Here is a 16,512-nt window from a genome sequence, read left to right on the forward strand (position 1 = left end):
AGAGCAATAGGTTTACCTGTAGAAGTGAAGCAAGTGTGGTTTAAAAGTATAATTTTTGGTTGGGGATTTTTGTTTTCTACAAAAAACTGCAATTCTGATATGCTACGTGATTGTCTTGGTTGTTAAGAGGGAAAAAACATTGCTGATCCTGCTGTAGGATACATGCTCCATTGGTATGACTGTGTGGATCTACTGTCTGTTTATACAAGCTGAGGGTCTGATCAGTTTGCTCAGTCAAAGAATGAGGGCTAATGCCAGAAGTTTTTGGAAACTGTTCACTCTCCCTCAAGAAGCAAAGGTTAACAGTCTAGAAAATTAAGGTAGGCATAGGTTCAGGTAAATTCAAGTTAATATAGTAAGGACTTCTGTATATTAAGCGTTTGGAGCTTTTTTGATGAAAAATGGTGTGTATTTAATTTTGACCATGAGCATAGTATGATGAAGAGCCTGTGCTAGTGCATCATTTAAGTGCAACCCAATGCCTGTTCTGTATATTGGAATCTAATAGGTGGACCTCTTGTACTGTGTCTAAACACAAGTGTTCTTGCAGCCAAATGTTGTTACTGAATAACTTTTTCAATTAACCTATTGCTAACCTTGATTATGTCCAGACTTGCTGTTGCTCATAGCAGAAACTGCACTATCTTGGTTTGCTCTATTTTCAGGGAAATAGGAACTTTTAATCAATCAAACTTGCATAAAATGCTTCAAGATGGTTCATTCTTGTTGAAAATTATCTGGTCTGACAAATTAAACGGAGGAGGAGAACAGTCAACTTTGGCTTTTATTGCTTTTTTCATTTTTAGGGAACTTTTTACATTTCTTTAGAGTTGGTTTGTTAGAAGCTACCCATTTGCAGTTAAAGTCTAATTATTTTTTTAGGACCAATGAATTATGAAAATATTTATGTGGTTAATCAGACAGATACATTATTCATTATTAAAAATATAGTAACTAACTTTATACTTATTTATGGCTTATAATCTTTAAAGGGTTATAGGTCTTTAACTACCCAGTAAAACTACAGAGAATTTAGTGATCGCTGTTTTATTGGCATTATAACTTAACCACTTATTTGAAGTTTCATTACAACTGTTCATGCTTTTTAAGGATGACAATATCTATTTTACATTTTTGGTTATTACTTTCAAGAAATCTGCGAGATGAAAGCAATATATAAAGGTATTTTAGGTCACAGATTGAGAAATTGAAATAAACCAGAACAACGATAATTGAAATTGTGTGAAGTTGATTGATAACCAAATAACTTTCTACTGAATAAGAGATTAACAGAAAATACCCCTATTGTGTCAGTGTTATCAGTCACAGAAGCATGGCAAATAAGAAAGCTGTGAAAAATAACTCCTTGATTTTTCAAATGAGAATGAAGAAAAATGTAGTGCATATCTAAAAGAAGTCATATCACTATGAGGTTATTCCCTTGATTCTTCTGGTTATTTGGGATTCAAATCTCTAATTCTATGAATACTGTGCTGTTACTAACTTGGGAGTAAATATATTTTATAGTATTCTGTCTGGTATCACTAAGAGTGAGGAAAGAATGAATGCTGAGGGTTAAAATTCTTCCAGTTCTAGGTATAATTTCTGGGTTCAATTTACCACCAAATGGGTGTAAATTATTGAAGCTTTTGTGGTCACAGGGCTGTGAGCAGCATAAACAGGAAAAGACTTTAAGTAGTGGATATAGCTGTTAATAATCCAAAATAGAGTTAGAGTAATTAGAATTACTCTCATAACTAGTGGACATGTTCTTGCATATCTTGCTGGCTTAGACCAGTTGTGCCAAAAACTTGCAAATTCAAATTTAGTACATTGACTTTGTCAAGCAGAAGCAGCTAGTGCTATGCAGAGCCTTGGGCTCAGCAGGCACAGCACCAGCGCCAGGGTTGTATGGCCCTGAATGTGTTGTGTTATGGGGCTGGAGGAGTTTTGGTTGCCCTGCCCATAAAATGGAGGTAGAGGTCCTTGAAGCAAAATGAGAAAAAGCCACCTTTATGTGTGAACTGCTATGAAAAATGTTTCTTCCTCTCAGCTGTCCTAAATACATCTCTAAGGTGTTTTTTTAAATAAAATTGCAAGGGTCAGGAAGGACCGTTTTCTCTCAAAAGGCTGTCTAGGATTTTACTGTTTGTTCAGTTCACAGAATCACAGAATGTTAGGGGTTGGAACGGACCTGTGTGGGTTATCTAGTCCAACCCCCCTGCACAAAGTGTCTCAAAATTTGCTCTGTTCTGTCTGAGAACAAAATTATGAATATAATTTCCATAAAACATGGTTTTCAGCTCAGAACAACAGTACAAAAATTTACTCAAGATAATTGTGTAGACTGTCTTCTTCAATTACTTTCAATAAAACTGAATATTTGCAGCTCATGTTATACCAACACAGTCCTAACTTGCTGGACCAGATTTTGTTTTGAGTAGCCCATAAAATGATCTGTGCCTTTTTATGTCAACAGACTTCTCTTAATACTATTTTATTCCCCCAATACCATTAATCTACCTTTTAAACTCTAGCTCAAAAAGCAGGCAGCCATAGATATATGCAGTTTTTCTAAGTACTAAACCACACTGAGCTTTCTAAGTACTAAACCACACGTTTCATCTGATCTCATCAAGTACGTACAATGTTTATGTAGGTTTGCAACAAATTCCATGTGTAAAGTCTTTCATTTGTTGAAAATCCTTCATTTACTGAAAATCTTTCATTTACTGAAGCCAAAGGCATATGTGCCAATACTGTGCAGTATGTTAGATGTGCGGATTGTTTTCAGTGGATTAGGAATTTGCTATTGTGTCCATTTGCCAGGTGGAGGCATAGTTTCATTAACGAATAGTAGTGAGGGAGGGGAGCAGGAAGCAAAGTTACTCAAATGCTTTGTTCTTTTTCATTAATAAGCTAGTTTACACCTAGCCTATTAGAGAGTTGAAAGCTTTTTTGCTGTGAAGGCTGGAGCTAATATGAAAAGGACCTAACTTTGGAATAACACAAGCTAAGCCAAGTATGTTTTTTTCCACCTTCAAGTAATAGATTCTATTGCCCCATAAATGAAAATGATTCTTGTGGCTCATTTTTTCCTCTTGTTTCTTCCTGCCATTCATTCTTTTTCTTCCTCTTAATATCCTTAGAATATGGAAACCATTTGGATTTAGTAGAGCTGCTTTTGTTCTCGGTCTTAAAACACTTCTCTCTCTGCCACCCATATGCTAACTGGATCAGTTTGTGGGTTTTTTAACCTTTTCCAAACACACAGAGAGAAATCCTGACTGTTTCCCTTCATTTTTGTTGGGCTGCAGATATGTACAGGTAATCTCAATTTACTGAATATAATTCCTGTATCGATACCGAATTCTCTATATTAACCATTGTGTTGTAGGCTGAGGGAAACAAAGTCAGATTCTGCCTTGGTTCTGTTGTGTTACTGACCCAGTGGCAAAGAGAAGAGTCAGGGAAAAGGCATCTTGTAACCTCTGGTATGCTGTTCTCCAGTCTTATTAAATAAACTCATTGAAGGATGTTGGTAAGCCTTTTATGCCTCTTTCTGGATAGGCCTTTTCCTGAGTAATTTGGCAAGTGTTTTTTGTTTCTATGAAAAATGGAAATCTGTCAAAAGTAGAATGTTTCGCAGAGAATGCTACTGATGGTGTGTGTGTTACCTGTTCATCTGTGCAGCAGTTTGTCAGGTTGTCTTATTGATCCAAGGAAGATTTGCACTCCAGATTCTTGGTAGTTAAAGGTTTCCACACTCTTTATTGTGGTCTTGGAACCTCAGGTTTGCAGGGCAGAGACTTGAAGCTCTTACTATGTCAGCTTTAGAGTTTAGCTCCCTGATGCACATCATCAGCTGCATGTAGAAGACAGATTCAATAGCCCCGAAGGTGCCTTAGGTTGTGTTGACCAGAATAAATAGCATTACACAGGAAGTAAAAATGGAATTAGGTCTTCTCTTTCACAGTCTTATCTGTTACCATGAGGAAAAATTTTGTTATCCAAACTTGATATCATATTGAAGTTAGCAGATCAAAGCAAATGCGTGAGAACTTTCATATGGGATTATTAGAACTTTTATTTTAAACTCAAATGGAGCTGGCATGCATTTAAGTTTCTACGGAGCTGAGGGACAAGTGATTGGTCATTTTCCTTTTTCACAGGTAAAGTTCAGTATAAGCTGGAAACAAATTCAGTCATCTTCCCCTTATGAGGGTGAACAAAGCATCACTGATGTTGCACACAATACAGGTAGAGTGACTAAAGGAAAAGCATGTTCTGCAAAAATTTAGCTTAATCCGAGCTCACCATATAATTAAATTTCTACGCTTGAGTTCAGTTAACCCTAGGTGTTTTCCCAGGGCCTGCTGTCCTCAGAAGAGCCTCTCTATGCGTTGGCTGTGGAGGTAGCCTAGGGCAGACGTCTTCCAAACAGGTGTGCCAGAGCCAAATGCTTAAATTAGGTGGATCTAGTTCATCTGTGTCTAAAAACGTCAATGCAGAGACAGGACCAATGCCAAATGATTGGGAAAGGAGTGTACATCCACACTGACAAATCTCTGTTGGCAAAGAGGGTTGTTTCTCTCTCCAGCCACATATAAAAAATGTGTTCATGCTTGCTTGGCTATATCTAGTATGAAACAGTAGGTGTAGGAGGAAACCTGAAATGTTGGCAAGAGTAATTTAACAATCCAAATACTACTTTTTAATAAACAGAACAAAATTAAACAGCAAACATCACAAGTGGCATTAATAGGCATTAGTATTTTCATTTAATTTTCCTAAATTCTAGTTTAGTGTTGATGTGCTAAGTATCATACTACTGATATTTTTTCTTGCCTTGCTAGTGGCTTTAACCTTTCACACACTGAACTAAAATCTATTAATTGCTGAAGCATTGTAATTTCCTGCCCTTATGTCAGCTGATGTGACAATAACGCTTCAAGTTCAGACAATCAAATGGAAAATTGCTCAGAACTCCTGTGATCCTTGTTCTTAGTGTGTATATTAATTTGGAAAACAATTGAGAAGTATGAGTATCTATATATATGTTAAGATAATGTATCTTGCACTATGAACATGACATATACTAGGTCTAGCAGTTCTATTTCCGCTTTTTTGTGGTTTCAAAGTTGTGGGTTTTTTTTAATCAGCAGCTATTTCTGTTCAATCAGGACTGTACTTTTCAATTTGCAGTATTGATAGTTGAATGTATGGTCTCTGTGTTTTGGGGGAAAAATATGAAAATATGGCAATGCAAAGACATTTAAGTTACAGGCACTGAAGAGAAAAGAAAACAAAATAACTTGCATCTGCTGACAAACATGGTCTTTTAATAATAAGAACAGTACACCATAGCAGTGATAAAGTGAAAAAGGTATTAAGAAGATATAGCACTGTGAGGCATCAGCAAAGGTAATAAATTGTCATTCAGGTGCTTTACTTCCTAGCAAATCTCTTCACTGTCAGCTCTTGTAGCCTTAGTGTAACAGCAAATGGCTGTTGAAACAAATGTATGGTGTCCTGGATGAACCTTTTTGAGAGCTGGCTGACCTGGGCAGGGAAAACTAGAGATGTGGAGACTTTTAGGAGGTTAACATCCGTATATTGTCATGAAATCTTACTGAAAACGACAGTTCAGGCAAACAGCAAAGAAATGAGAGGAGTGTTTTGTGGGTGTGTTTTTTAAGTTCTGACAGCTTTCTCTACTAAAAGGGCTTCAAAACCTTTTGAATATGGAGGTATATCATCAAAACACAAATTTTGCCTAAACAGGAGAGACAGCCCAAAGTGTGACATTGACAGTCCTAGGAATAGCAGTAAATGGCCAAAGCATGCAAAAGAGCAGGTCCCATGAGTAAACTCTGTTTGCAATCAGTGTTTATTTCTCAGTGTTTATATAGTGAAAGTGTCATGGGCCAGCCCAAGATAACTTTTCTTGAGTTGCATTAGTCCTGCTGTTCAGAGATGTCTCCGAGGAGACAACAAGCTTGGCAGAGTCTCCACTCCCTGTCCTGAATATGAGTGGCTGCTGCTGCACACCATTGACTTGCACAATCCAGCAGGTTGGTGCTGCCAGTGGAGGGAGGAACTGGAAGAAATATCCTTGATTGTTCCTGGTTGTAGATGGCGGGGGGGGGGGGGGTGGGAAGTCAGAGCAGTCCTGCTGTTTCTCTGATTTGCCTATGGCTCTCAGGTGACCAGATCAGATATGGAGGTCTGAAGCCGGTGAAGAGGAACCCCAGGCCAGCAGCACTCACTTGTCAACACCATGGTTGCAATGCTATTCTTCATTTTTCCTGCTTATCCATCAGGCAATCAGGCAGGGACAGTTACAGAACCAACAACATGGTGTCATTCACCGAAATCTGAGTATATTATCTCTTTTTACATTATAAATAAGTAACCTCATATTATACTCATATGGGAACTTCATAATGCACTATGTAAAAGTAAAGAATCCGATTCCCCTGAGCTACCTTTTCTCCTGCAGGAGACCTGGAACAGCAAAGGGCACTCAAACCATTTCAGCATTTGTTCTTTACCTGACATTCATTAATTCTTAGAATTTTTGGTTCTACCCTCTCTTTTTCCCATCTCCTGTCACTTCAGGAAGAGGATTCGAAACCTTCACAGCACAGTTTCCATTACTGGAAATTTCATATTTTCAGCACCCTGTCAGCATAATCTTAATAGCTGGATGCTTGTAACGTGGCTGTAGAGGTGCTGTATGTGGATATCATCCAAAAGAGCTCTCTGTGTAGGTGAAACAAAAGGAAAAACTCCTCTGTTCTTCAGACCAAAAATAATATTTCCATTTGCAGCTTAACTAGCCTAAGTGGTCTCTCTGCATTCATCATACATGCATTATAAATACTACTAAGCTTGGGAACACAGAAGAATGGCACACAGCAGAGGTGATCAGACTGGATTGGTAACCTTTTGTTTGACTGTCAAATCATCTGAATGAAGGCGGCTTAGTGTCAGGCATCCTGTTACAGTTGCAGCTACTTCATGCTTATGCTTGTTTAATTTGTTGCCTGGGTAAAGTTGGCAACTCACCACAACATGAATGATCTTGCACCTGGAATCCTGAGCTTCCACCTAGGCAATCTGCACAAAAAATCCCTGTGTTACTAAAATGGCTTGCATCCTGCTTGTTTCATGCTAATATTGATATAATAAATATTGATCACTGATTAAGCTTTTGTCTTCAACTATAATTGAAGTTCTCTTGCTTTGAAGTCCTTTAGTTTTTAAGATTTTACTTTGAAGTTTCAGTGTTTCTCTGGGTGCCGTTTTCACATCTAAATACATTGTCATGTAAAAGCCCACTAAGCTGTTTCGTGCCCATTTATTGCACTTAGGCATTAAGACTGGATTCCGTCCCCTCAAGCATTTCCTTGTTTTTTGAATGTGTGCCTTTGTAGACTTTACAAGATGTGTTGCCACACCATAAGTTTCAGTGTATGCTTAAGGTCTTTAATTCTTGGTCCCAAGAGCCTTCACATGTAACACGTGAGTTTGGAACTTATTACGGTTTGACAAACATGCAGAACAAAGATGTTCTATAGAACTTGAAACACTTTGTGAAGTGGTTTGTCCTTTGCAAGTGCTGCTCTGCCTTGCATTCCTCTACTTGTATCAGTGCTTTTGACAGACTTTTGGTTCATTGGTCCTCCATGCTATGCAATTAATTTGAACATTCAGCTATGTCTGGCTGAAAATTTTTGATGGCTTCTCCTTTTAATAAATAAATCCAATTGTCCTAAACTCCAAAGCAAATAAAAAATATATTTATATTCGGAGACAAATGCACCTCAGACCTTCAACAAAATCTGTACAGTATAGTGCTCTGGTTAAAAAAAAAGAGCAAGACATATCAATCAGAAATGCAGATACCGATTTGCAGGAGTATTTAGTTAGAGACCTGTTTTAGAGAGGACAAATGAACTGAGCATTCAGCTGACCACAATATGTTCTTTGAGAATTCATTATTTGCTGTGTTGGAAAACTAACTGGTCAAGGAAACTTACAGTACCTGTCACAGTTGCTATTTCAGAAAAAACAATGGCCTCCATCAGCACGGCTATTTAGGTAAACCAATCGCTTCTTTAATCAGTTCTGAGTGGTGAAAAGTTGCTATGGATACAAGATCCTGCAGCAATCAAAACAGAAAGTAAGTTTAGAATTGGAAGTGACAGATTTATTCATCACGTACTTAACAAGCCTTTGAAGGGAAAGAGAGAGTTTGTTGGAGTCCTTAGGCTGTGTATAGAAAGATTGTGGAGAAATACTCACAGAACTGCCAATAGGCACCTCACTTGGAAAGAATTGGGTAATATTTGCATTATAACTATTTATTGCACAGATGTGTTTGCTTGAAATTTTTGCTCTGGATGACAAAACTGTCAAAGTCTGCAAGCCTGTTGTAATTTATCTTCAGTCTCAGCAGTAAATGGTCAGCTGAAAATGGCTCCATCTTGTCCAGTGGAAGGTTTTGAACTGTTCCAGGCTCAGCTTAGCAGGCAATGAATACAGCGCGACCACTTCTGAAATAAAATAATTGGATTATTCTTTTGTTCTAAACAAATTTCAGAAAGCGTGTGTTCCGTGTCCCCTGCTAAAAATTATTAGAATCTTGCAGAAACATTTACTGGATTTCTGTGGGATCCTCCTGAGCTGCCTTCCAATGTACTTTTTATAGTTTTGTGAGTTTACGACATTTTTCAGCTTTGTGTGTAGGGGTGTTACCCCTTCGTTTGCTGGTGATGCCTTGTAGCAGTTTGGTACACGGGACTTGTCCTTCTCTGTGAGATGGAAAACAAAACAAAACAAAAAAGACTTCTCTTAACTGTGAAAGGTCATGGAAGACAAAACATATTAAAATAATTATTAGAACCAGCAAAGTGTTGCCGTCATCTCATTCTCTTCGATTAGCTCCTTGTAGTCTTAGAGCTGTGCGGAAGTTACTTTTCTCTCTTGCTTAGGCCTTTCAAACGCATCAGAAATCACCTCTCCCCTTTCCCACCTTTCTAAATTGAATATGCGTTTAATAAGAGGACATGCAAAAAACCCTCATTTCCTGACTTCTCCTAAATATAAACATACAATGCGAACTGCATATTTTTGTAAATCAGTGTTCACAAAAAATAAGGCATGTTTCCTCAGTTCAAAGCATGACTACGTTGAAGGGTTTTGTGTTCAAATCAAGAAACCTCTGTGGCATTACATAAACATGGAAAGAAAGTCAGTATAATTGATGGGATTTCTTTTTTAAATTTTTTGTTTATTTTAATCTGAGGCTTTATAGTAAAACTTGGAGATGCAAATTCACTTGCAAAAACCCAAAGGAAAGTATTCAGTGAATCTGTGTGCAACAAAACAGCTATGTTTAACTGATCTTTTGTCCTAGTCAGGTAATATGCCATATAGGTACTTGTAGAGCATTTAGTGAACATGGGGCTGAGACTTTAAAACACAAAACTGATGTTTAAGCATCCGATCAAACTGACTTTCTCTGAATCAATATAGTGTGTCATTCAGTCATGTCTTTCTATGAGATGCTCTCCAACATGAAGAGGTTCTTGTTTCTCTGCATTCAGTAGTACTCTTGCCTACACTCAGCAATTTAACTCTCGTACATGCTGTGTTTGCCATCACAAAACCAAATCGCGTTTCCATAGAACCTTCAATTTGTGGATCTCAGTATATGCAAGTCAATGCTTATGTATTAAGTTCACATACGCATTATAAAATCAAACATTGCATTCCATTATCAGAGATGAACAATTAAATAATATATTAAACTTTTCTTTTGTTTGAAATAATTCCATAAAGCTGGCTTAATTAATATAATATTGTATGTCTTCCTCTTCGGTATTTTGAGGGTTCCAAATGAAAGAAGTCCACCTGATGACAAAAAAAAGGCATTCATAAAAAATTCAAGTTGTTTTTTGCAACTATTTCTGAAACGAGTGCTACTCACTGTTAATAAAAATCTGGGTGGCGGCCCAATGTTATTTTGCAAATCCTCAACGTTTCAAAGGTATGCACAGGAGTGTGGTTTATGGTGCTTTCCTGTGTCCTGTATGTTTTTATCCTTTGTCTCAATCATTTAGTCACAGAGGAAGAACACCACCTTATGGCCTACAGAATCATGAAACAGTGAGTATCAAGCATTTAGTGGGGAACGTAACCAAACAAAAAAACAGCCAAAACCACCTGGAATGCATTTGCCCAAAATATTGGGGGTAATCTTAAGAGTAACTTCTAAGAATTTCAGGAGGGATAAGAGAGAGTTAATGCTCACAAGATGGTTGCCTGGGTGTCTCTTAAATTATACTTTTTTTTTTTCTTTTTTTCTTCTGTAAATGCAGTGAATTGTTATTGTAGTGATCCATTGTCCCACTGCAAATATATACAAGCTCCTATGTAAGTGCTCCTGGTCTCTCTTGGCGCACAGCCATCTTTGTTAGTAGCTTTATAAGGTTGTTTGGGCAGCTAGGCGTGATAAGTCTTTTTTCTCTCATTAGAATAGGTTTAAGTTGATGTTTCTCTCTGAAGCAATCTCGCACAGTCTTCTACAGCATTTCATTTATGGTGCTGCAATATTTTCGGCTACTCTGCAAGACCAAATCTATCTTATCTTTCAACTTATAATTAACTCTCTAAAATCTAATACCTACTTAAGGAATGATGTACTTAAAAAAACATCTGTGTGCAACATGGAAATATGTTATCTGAATGTCAGTTTTCTTGGATAATGAAAACATGAGAGAGAACATTACAAACAAGTCACTGTGCATGGCATAAAAGGAAAATATTTTTGTAGTATTTGTTCCAGGTTAGTCATTACATTATAAAATTGTCACTTGTATCACAGCTTAGATCTACCGTAATTTTTCTTTAGTTATTGTGTTAGCAAGTATAGTGTGACCTTATTAAAATGGAAATCCTGTTAGTCCTTTCTATCAAAGTCACAAATGGCAGAGAGAGTTACACTTGAATATGCTGTGGTAGATAATCAGGTCTGAAAACCCTGAACTTAATGTACTCTGGCTATCCTATAAGTATGACTGTTTCTCGATGAATATACTATTTTTCTGTGTATGTCCTTGGTGCACTTTATAAAAAATCTAAAATAAGAGGTCAGATATAAAAATTAGTTTTATTCTCTTTATACAGCATAGAATAAATCCATTTCAACAAACACCAAAGCTGTACTGATCCTATTCTGAGAATATGTAGTTGTATGTATTACCTAGTAGATCAATTACTTCTCTACTTTTCTCTATGAAAGCTCCTGATAAATTTAGATGTAGAAGAACTAAGAACTGTTGTAGTGTAACATTTATGAAGAGAGGAAAGAAATTATTTTATACTAAAGCAATGGACTGTAATTCCTGAGATGGTAATGGAATCATTGTCCCTTGAAAACCTCGAGCTGAGATATAATGACCTGCTTCTTGCCTTGGTAGGTTGTACTAGCGGCAGGCAAGCTGGAGTCGCCACTGGTTTGAACTGCATGCACCTGATCAAGGGTTCAAAATCTTGGCAAATTATGATTTATAGTCATGCAGGTTTAGTAATTAGGAGTAGCTGGACAGTTGTGATACTCCATTAAGCCCCATTGTGTCTGATTAAGTACTTTGCCCTCTGAAGAAGAACGCTGCAAAATATTATTAGGAATTATATATACCTGCTGTTCCTTTTGTGGTACTATTGCAATAGACTTGTATTGAAATGGGAAAATGGTCCTGACAAACAAGTGAGCCACCTATTAATTCTGCCAGAACTGAAATATGTTGCTCTAAAACTAGAATCTCTAAAGGAATGACACCAAACTCTTTTCCTTTTCAAGCTGTCAACAACTAGAACCTAAATTTTTTAAAAACTTTTTTTCTGATACTGATTCTCTTTTTGGGGTGAACTTAAATAAGACTTCCTAAAAGGCACTGAACTGAGATCTGAATTTCTGGAGAGATTCTCAGTTTAATGTCCTGGTTAATAGCAGAGTGATGTTCATTAGTATGACTGAGCAGATAATTAGGCTGATAATGCTAATTCAAGTCTTGATCACTCCGATAACAGCAAAGAATGAAGCTGATAATTAGGAATTGTAATTTTTTAAGTGGATGTTTGTTCACAGAGCCTAGATCAACTACCAAAAAAGATTTAAAAAATAGTTTTTTGCTTTCACTCTCTTATCTGTTTGGTTCAAAAACATTTGGGTGGAGAGGGATATCACCATAAATTATTACTAAATTTTGGGAGTGCAAAAAATGGTTGGCATATGGAGTCACTAAATAATCCATTACCTATTGAATTATCAATGATTAATTTTATATTTCTAAGAATATTGATGGAATCTTTAACAAAATAGATCAAAGTATTTAATTCTGGGGGAGGAAGAAAGTCACTAACACAATTAAATATACTATGATGTAAATGTAAAGATGAATTTTAGATAAACTTACCAATCAATGGTTCAACACGCCAAGATAATTTGATACTTTAAGAAAATGTTTTGCCCAGAACTTTTTCATCTCTCTAAGGAGAAATATATGATTTGCCTCTTTGAATGCATAATGGGAGCATGTAAATTACTTCAGCTTAAGATATTGTAATCTCAAAAGTTCCAAGCTGGTCTGTATCAGGACGTCCAACAAAGGCTACACTGGCCACTTTCCTGGACTTTCCTCCAGTCTACGTGATTTCCATCTTCACTGACTTTTCCCAGCACTCAATATCTGTACCTTCAAAATAGTGTGTTAGAATTGTGTTTATTCATGGTTATGTAAGGAATGGCACGTACTCATAACGCTTTACTCCACTCTTGTAAGGGGAGGACCATAAGAATTCCTCCTGATGCTGATTTAAAAAATTAGTTCATTTGTATAGATCAATTGTTTGATGTTTACTCTCTGAATACTTACTAGCAGAAAATTACTGGCAGGAATTGTTACTGACACAGCAAATTTTAAAATTACACTAGAGATTATTTGTTGGAAATATGTTTCACAGCTGGAGTAGAAACATTCAGTAGAAAGTCATCACCTTAATACTCTGATCTGCATGGTTAAAGAAATCAGCACATTTTGAATATTTACAAAAATTAGTGAAAAAAGGAGAGCAGAACAAATATTTTTAGGAATTAACTGTAAGATAGTTTTGAACAGCATAAAATTGCAAGTAATGCAATCATCTAATAGATAATTCCTAAAAAGAACCCTTTTCTTCTGAAGTTTGCTATTAAAAAAAAAAGTAGGTGACAATTCTTTAGCTGTGTGGAGGGAAGGTTGGCTCTTGGATTGTTATCTGTAAGTCAAGAGAAATAAACAGTTGTCAATGGTAATGGACATAGAGCTGAGGCCAAAAATATATGCGTGTGTAATGTGAAATACACAGATACGTGAAGGTAAGTATATGAATTAGAGTTTATAGATTTCCATATATGTTTTCTGTAATTTTAATGATCAGTGTAAAGGAGCATGCTGATGCCTTCTTTTCACATGAAAGAAGGTTTGCTTTTTCTTTCTTTTGCCCCGTTTAACAACTGGTAAATGCATGTAATAAAACAAACAGAAAAAATACCTTGAGTGTTAGTAGAATTACAGAAATGTTGGACCAGGATAACTGGAAATAAAGTGGAAATGTATTGAGCAGTTTCAATATATCTGTGGTATAGAATAGAAAACCATCCCTTTTTTTATTTTTTTCTTCCCTGATGTAAAATTTTTGAGATCTACTGAAAGGTGACACAAAGCAGGGATGCTCCTTTCATGGACTAACTTCTTTTCTGGATGCTTTAATGGATACACTGTTGTTCTCTGAATCTCCTTTCAATAAGCTATTTTATATCAATTTTTATATCCAATTAATGACAAACTGGCTTTAGAAAGTATTTTTCCTAGCTTAATGTCAAGGAAATCCCAGCCCTTTGAGTCTCTGGACAAATATGTGTGAGCAAAGGATCACAAGCTATTGTCTCATGACATCTTCAAAATTTAGTACACCTCAGCTGTGATCTGCAAATGGCAGGCACCATGGATTGCTTCTAGTCCAGTGAAAACACAAAGCTGAACAGATGTCCTCAACCCTCTGTGGTGGTGGCTTGAGCTGACTCACTGTGCTTGGCATTTACGCTGGTCTGGGAAGGTGGCTGATAGCTTGTCTCAGCTGAGGCTTAGCAGCTTCTTAAGATGTGCTGAATCATTTGCTCGTGGTTTTCTGCTCATCATCTTTATGTCTTTCTAGCAACACAAAGAGACTGTAAGGCAGGTTTAAAGAAATTTCCTCTTGATTTAATAAACAGTTGCAGAACCAGAGTAAAATAAAAGGGCTTTGATAAAGAATTAATTGGTGTTTCATGTGTCCTAGAAAGCTATACTTTAAATATTGAAAATTACACTTTGTATGTACTTATCCAGTACTTTTGGGTAATATTTCAGCTAGCAGTGTGGTGATCTGGAGTTAAGGGGGGGGATGGGGAAGGAGGGGAGAAAACAGTCATAGCTGATCTTCAAAACTTTAGGTATCATTCTAAAACAAACTGTATGATCTTGGATGTGAATTGTCCCACTGAACTGAACACACTTACATTCCTGAACAAACATAGTTCCTGTCAAAATGAGACAAAGTCTGCACTGGCTGAGGCCAGCAGAGATCAAGGTGTGTCGTTTGCTGCTACTGATACAGGTAGCTTATTTATAATGAGAAATCCAGTAAGTCCAACTCCTTGTTGTTCAACTGGAAGAAAGAAACAATTCTTGTTTTGCCTCTTTCAGTTGTGCAATGTGAGGTTTAATTCCTCTTCTCTTGTTACCTTCAAATACACAGGTTTTCAGGAATATGCCCTATGACTTGGTGAGGTTGTCTGTTATAAATCTACTTTCAGTGCAAAGTACTTCTAGTAATTATTAAGGCTGGTGGTGGCTGCGTTTACCTTGGAAGTACAGACCTTCGTAAGTATTTCAAGAAAATATTGCAATGCTACATGCACTTCCACTCATAGAGCTTGGTTTGTTTTCACTAGGCCCTAGATTTCTTCTCCAGATTTGCCTTACAGATCCTGAAATTCATTAATCACATATTAGCTCTGCAGTACTAACCTCAACTTCATAAGGATGTGGAGGGTGCAGAGTGAGAGAGGCTGATTTTACTCTTGGAAATAGCTCTTACACAAAGCAAGTCTTAAAGCAACAGATTTTTTTGCAATTAAGCTTCCTAGTCCCTTGTTGCTCCCCACTATTGTTAACAAAAGGCTAGTTCTTGATTCCACGAGTTAAACTGTGCTGTATATCAGAGAGTTTAAAGTTTTCCGAATACCAAAATTGAATGATACCCATTAATTTTCTTTGCTAAATAACATGTGCACTGCTGTATGTTTCAATCTATTTTTCATGATTCTGATTCATTAGGCACACATTATCAGAGTATAATGAATGTAAGAAGATATTTCTCTTAGAAATGACAACTATATAAATAGTCAGAAATCAAAATTACTGTGGCTTGCCTTGTGGTTCCTACCCTAGCAATCTGACACCGCTGAATTATATGGGTAGGGAATGCTGCTTTTGAACGATCGACAAAGGATTTCACTTCCTCTGCATGAGAAGCTAAATATTGTCAAAAAGGAAAAGAAAAAACTAATGTATTGTGCTTGGTCAATAGAACCCTAAAGTGGAAGAAGGCTCAGAGGAGATGGGCCGGGGCAGTGTGCCTGTGAAGCTTGGGGAATAATGCAGAATATGACCACAGCTCTTGCAACGATCTGACTTTATCACAGCACAAAGGGGTCCGGAGGGTGGCCTTTGTTTGAGATAAACAGCTATCAACAGTGGAGTGGATCAGCTGGTGGTGTCAGTGTTTCTCCCTGAGTTTATTTAGAGTGTGAAACATCTCCATGCGTTAGCAGACCAGCATGGGAGGAGTGAATAGGTGGCTCAGCCCAGTGTAGCGTGTGAAAACTGAGGAGAGAACAGGCTCGCACTGGCTTTATCCCATGTACTCTTTCCCAGTGACTGGGGATGCCCAGCATCCTGACAGTGAGCGTATTCTGGAGACTGGTAATGGCAATCACATTGGCATTGTGACTGAACTGTGTATTGCCATTGCTATTTTTTTTTTCTGAGTTTGTTACATTTGTGTTGTGTTATGCAATATATTTTGTATCACTCCACTATGTAACATCAGCCATCTTCAAATAAGTAAATTTGATATTAAACATTACACCATCCACATGTGGAATATCTAGAAGAATCTGCTCAGAGTACTGGACTCTGACAAACACTGTTAATAGGAATGGTCTTGCTAGAATGATTTTTTCTAAGGAAAGCAAGATCTATGCATAAAATGAATGTTCATTCCATATAATTGTTCAGTGTCCAAACTGGTACTAAAAAACCCTATTACTTGAAATCTAATGGGCAAGTGAAATCAAATACAGTATGCTGAAGGGCAGAGGACATGAAATTGGCCATTGTGGAATGAAAAGGCTGA

Source organism: Opisthocomus hoazin, chromosome 4, assembly GCF_030867145.1.
Source record: "Opisthocomus hoazin isolate bOpiHoa1 chromosome 4, bOpiHoa1.hap1, whole genome shotgun sequence".
Taxonomy (NCBI): domain Eukaryota; kingdom Metazoa; phylum Chordata; class Aves; order Opisthocomiformes; family Opisthocomidae; genus Opisthocomus; species Opisthocomus hoazin.